Genomic DNA, 6,184 nt, shown 5'->3' on the forward strand with positions numbered 1-6,184 from the left:
GACATGAATCAAGGCCAACATGGGTTTTTGGTGTATGTGTAGAAAAATATTGAATGGGAGTTTGATATATATATATATATATATATAGAGTTAAGTTTTCTAGAAATATTCAATACATCATGAGAACACATAAAGAGGGGCATCCAACTACTTCTACTTGTTATATTTTCCCCTCTTTTGGCATTTAGAGCAAATCAAGTTGTCTATCTTACTAGCAACCTATGACATCACTTGCATTATCAAATATATTAGTCCTTTTGTTTTTATTGGACTTCAAATCAATGAATCTCCTTGAATAGGATTTGAGCATGTGACCATTTAGTTAATAACCATCTATACTCTACCATTGATATTGTTTGAAATGGTCAATCCTCAATTCCTCTTAATTATGTTTGTGATGTTTATTCGAGGATAGTAGATTAGACATTGTCTCCACCAATGGAGTTGTATTGAAAGAAATTCCAAATAGAGGATTGTTTAGTCCATTGTCTTCTTATCGTTTAATGGAAAAGGAAAGGGTGATTCATACACTTAATAGAAAATTCCAAGAGATTCTACAATTGTTTGATTGTAGAATCAAGTACCTTATAGGTACTTTGCATATTTACAATTATAGAGGAAATGTCTTTATGTGAACTAGCAACATTATTAATTTTTGGTATAAAATTGGTAATTACCACACCTTCTACCCTATTGGTTGCATAGTGTGGTTGTATCAACAGATTGAAGACAACTTCTTTTTTTTTTGTAGGTGCAAAAACTGGTGGTTATTTTCTACAAAATACTCATGGAGTTATGATTTTTGTGGAGCCCTCTCATGTAATGGTAAAATTCAAAGAATGAGATACTTAGGCTCATTCGAATGATAAAGATGAATTCAAATACAACATCTATCCAGATAAAAAGAATTAGAAAACCGAGCGTTATAACGTAGTTGGCACACGTACAAAAGAAACCATAAAAATGGATCTAGAAGCACCTAGACTAGAAAATGCTCTTGGGGCCCCAATGTGGCATGGGCTAATGGATTGGATTATGTCTGTACCCAAGGGAAGACATTATACCAATTGCCAATATCTAGTTGCTAGGGCATATCGATGTTCACAATGTTATATGTTGAAACAACATTGGGAGGATATAGTTGATATTATCAAGGGATTTAAACCCACTGGATTGAAAAGTAATTTATTGCCTGGAAGGCAACAATGTGCAATAAATATATTTCATGCCCAGGAGAGATAGGTGGTCATAAAATTTATTTTTTGTGGTCCCAATGAGTCTCAAACTCATGACCTTCTGATTTTAAAGCACAAGCAGCCGTGATAACCACTACACCATGAAACAAAGATGATCGATCCATTCATTTTTATTTGATTAGCAGCACATAATCACATCTTTCTTGCTTTGGAAATTAGACCTGCATTTTTACGCCGAGTGCACTTTTGAGAGGGTTTTCAAAAATTTCAGAAATAGTTGAAAAGCTTGCTGGTTAACCCAATATTTGGGTGAAATAGTTGCACTCAAATTGTTGGCCTTTCAAGCTCCAAATTATCAATTATAAAAATTTAGAAACATTGAAAATGAACCTACACTTTTTGAAGGTAAAGGTCTTCTTTTCACCCACCTACAATGTTATTCACGAATAGGTTTCCTAAGTAGGTGCCTCGTTTCATCAATCAATACCCTTTGCATCCTCAAGTCAAAAAACTCGAAGGTGGATATTCATGGACAGTTACCAGTGTAATCACAAATGTGCATGTGAGATTGCACTTTATGAGGTTTTCTTGCTAGAGGCTTACTTTTTATTGGCACACATTACTTTAAGAAGGTTTACATGCTTTCTATAGTGATGAAATATGAAAAACATTGGTTTTGAAAACATTTTGTGCCTTGTAAACCTATAAATATCTCTAACATGATCTAGCACTAGAAATTACACACATAATGAAGATCTGAAACAAGTGAATAGAATACACTAACCTTAAACGATTGCAATATCACATGAAAAATGAGGAAATTTGGTTGGCATGCCCTTATTTATGACCTTAAAGTTACTTGCCATAGCGTCCACTTCAATAAAATGCATTTACGTCATGCGTGTTGTATAACAAAGATTGGTTTAGATGAGATAACATATGGAGTTTTAGAGCCGTTGATCAACATAATGTACATGTATGACATAGCTATAATATAATGTTTTGTAGTACTTAAGCAATATAATGTTCAAACGGTTTAGCTATAAGCCACACAAAACTATAGGCTAATCTAATAAAAAGAGGCAAATGTATAAGTCTAACATTTGGATTTGTGTGCAAGCATACTAAATACATTTGGATATTTGCAAGGCCAATAGTTCTTTTTATTGCTTCGTTCATTTCGATAATAGATACGAAACATGTAGATAAGTTAAGTTTATCTTCCTTTTCTAAAATAGAAGACAATTGAGGTCATACAAATGGGAATGAACTTGTCATGCAATTGGAAGATAAATAGTTGCATCATGTTATGTGTCCACAACTGGCTTGTAAAAAAACATTAAACTCAAGCAATATATGTTATTTGTTGTTTGTTGTCCATCATAAATTTATTGAGTGCACACATGAATGTATGGTTGCCTTGAGAATGGTTTCTTGTTGCCCATCCTAATTTTATTGAGCACATGCATGAAAGTTTGGTTGCCCTCTGAACAATTTTTGTTAGTCCAAAACATTTTACTTTTCATAAATGTGGAGTCATAATGCTACTTGTTGCTAAAGATCCATGTGTTATGTTTAGGGATTGCTTAGCAAAGAACAACATCACAGCCTTTAAATGGCTTATTCTCATCATGTTTAATGCTCTTACCCTTGTGTCAAGAAGTGGCAACAAGTCTCTTCCAATAATTAGCTCAATAATTTGTAATGAGTTAATGCTATTCTAGATGTTTAACACTATAGAAAGCCTATAATATATTAGCAAAAATAGATATTCAAGTGCAAAAGAAAAAAAAAGGAGTGATTAAAGTAAGTGAACCCTCGTATACATTGGGTCCCATTTATGGAGTAAAGAGTGAATCATATCTATTGTTTATGTTCTTTCATTTGTGGAAACATTATTGCTCATTAGTTTATTATCCCACTAATGTTGAATGCCACCTTTCCTATTCATGGCATATGTAATGCAATAAGTAGCTCCAAACTTGAACTGAGTTTCTGGTTATTACATCTAACCAAACCCTACATAAGCAAGAGACATATAAGTGTTTTGCAAGCGTCCTCTTTGCTCATGCAAAGTAGGTGCATTTATTTGTGAGTGCAACTTGTTTTGAACCACCACAAAATTGAGAATTATCCATAGCTCAAAGTTACATTTTTGCAATCCAATTAGAACATGACACCATGAGATATGCTTTGGTGACAAATCATCCCTCTTGCTATTGTGGGACCTTGAGTATCTTATGTGCCATGCCATATTGAATTGATCTAATAACATTTTTAAACAAGGGCTCATTGCAACTTGAATCTTACTTTGAAGGCTTTTGATATAACTCTTTTGGATCATACGTATCTATTCATTGATCTTTTATTTGGTTCTCAACATATGCTTCTTGCCACATTCTCCATTGTTCCTTCGTTGTTCTCTTGAGACATTGTAAATGACAAGTATGGTAAGCATGGTTTTTAATAATAATTGTTATGGTCTCTCCCTTTAGTAAACTTAAGATTAGGACAAAGAGGTGAAGTGCATGAATCAATCTAGTCGATAGCTTTCAAACTTCCCATGATGCCAATTGGTTTTGAGCCTTAAGAGGTTTGTACCTTCTAAGGTGTAGTTGAATTGTACCTTGCACTTTGCTTTTTGTACCCCTTGAACTCATAGACTAGAGAGACTAAAAAAGTAGATAAAGAGCTTTGGCACCAAATCTAGGTTAGTACATGTGTATGCATGCACGTGCACATAGAGAAAGAAAGAAAGTTATATTACTATCCCCTACGATGGCTCAAAGGTGCATAGGACAAAACGATATACCTCAAGATTCATATACATTGCACAGTTAGGAGCCATTGGCATGAATGAACATGACCTACTAAGGCTACAAGAGAGTTACCATATGAGTTAATTATCGGTTTGAGAGAGAGAGAGAGAGAGAGAGAGAGAGAGAGAGAGAGAGAGAGAGAGAGAGAGAGAGAGAGAGAGAGAGAGAATTATAATTGATCAATAAGAACTTATAGAAGAACCAATGTCATGATGACATCAAATGTACACATCTACAAGGTCCATCATGGAGTTATGCTAAGGGGATATCATCTCCTCTATGGTAGAGTTATGTGCCTCTACCCTTGCCACATGTTGGCTAGTCTATCTTGAAGCTTACAAATCTCCAAAAGGAAAACCACAAGGCATTTCTAGTGAGAGAATGTCATACCTTAACATAATGGAGCAAATCCCCCTTAGAAGGGATAATGAAAGCAACGTTCTGAGAGAGAGAGAGAGATATATATATATATATATATATATATATAGATAGGGAACAAGTGAAATTCTCAATTTGAACATGTTTCATTGTGTTGCTCCATATGATGATTGTTCTTTCCATTGCATTGACCTCTTACATAATCTTTCTTTAGACTAATTTGGAACAATGTTTACCACTAGCTTTTTTGGTAGACATTATGATGTTTACCTTCAAATTTTGTTAATTGTAAAATTTAAGGCTTTAGATTTGTGATATTTGAAGTATAGAGTTTCAACTCAATTCATATTAAACCTCAAATTTACTAAACTATCTAGGATGGACATCTTTATAAAAATTTTACCTCCAACTACATAATATCTTTAGAGAATCTTGGCTTGCCTCCCAAAGGATTGAGATATTAGGAGGCAAGCCATAGAGTTATACATGAATTTTGAAAAAAAAAAAGGAATTTGATATATCCCTAAATATGTATGTTAATAAGGATCAAGGTTAATATATTTGCAACCATATGTCCAACCTTATTAGGGATCAATATAATAAGTTTCTTGTAATTCAAAACTTGGATTTATCAATTAACTACTATCTTCTTTTTTAGATTGGTAAACCATGTGGCTCACTAAATCAATCGGAGATGATTATTTGCCAAAGTCCACGATCATCTATAGATGTTGCACAAAGCCACATCAACTATGCACCATAAAGGTCATCATAGATCCAAGTTCTCAATTCCAAGGAAGTTATGACATTAGGCTATATACATATCTAAAGATATATGAAACCCTTCTTTGTTACATACATATACAAGAAACCTCCCATAAATAACAATCTTTTATGAATGGCTAAATAAGGTCTGGTATCTCAAGAGTGAATTTAAGGATCTCTTTTGACTATTAAAAAACAAGTGTTTAAGTTTTAATCTTTTATGAGGAAAAAAAGGATATTAAAATTTCCATATTAGATGAGTGTGTTCAAACATGCACCAAGATGTGTCTTAACTGCACGCACATTGTGTGTGAGATTTTTGTACACATAATGTGCATAAACATGTGTATTATCAAAAAATCAACAACTAACTCCAATAGTAGGCGCATGCCTCTTTTTCATTATGTCCATTTTCTAGGTATTTCTAATCTTTTGCAAGAGCTAAGCATCAAAGGAAAAATGAAATCTATGCATATGGTAATTCAAATGAGTTCATAAACTTACACCTAAATTCTCAAAAGTACATTTGATTACTAGTGCACCTAGCAATCACACTTCATCCTAGATATTTTATTAGATATTTTAAGTGCACTAGTAATAAAACTTGAGTGATGGAAGCAAGTTGAAAAGGAAGTAGATTTGTTCATCCTAGATATTTTAAGGTTTACAAACTTACCCTATTAAGGCATCCTTTACAATTCTACAAGCCACTTGGCAAAATATTTGCATACATATGTGACTAACCAATAAATACTAGATTTTTCGTCAAGTTAATATTGAAGAAAGCCATTTGGATAGAGCTTTTCTACCCAAACAAACATTTTTTCACGACATAGTTGAGGAGAACATTTCAATTGGGTCTAATACAACCAAGTCCATGGGTAGATGTAGTGACTTACAACAAATGCTTGGAATATACAGCGTGTATCAATGGCGTGACAACCAACATGTAGCATGGCCTATGAGAAATGGGGATTACTCTACTAATCCTACCAAATATTTGATGCCACAAAGATTCTTGTTTTA

The sequence above is a fragment of the Lygodium microphyllum genome, chromosome 12 (assembly GCF_053477565.2).
Source record: "Lygodium microphyllum isolate KBCC chromosome 12, Lygodium_microphyllum_v1.1.10, whole genome shotgun sequence".
Lineage (NCBI taxonomy): Eukaryota > Viridiplantae > Streptophyta > Polypodiopsida > Schizaeales > Lygodiaceae > Lygodium > Lygodium microphyllum.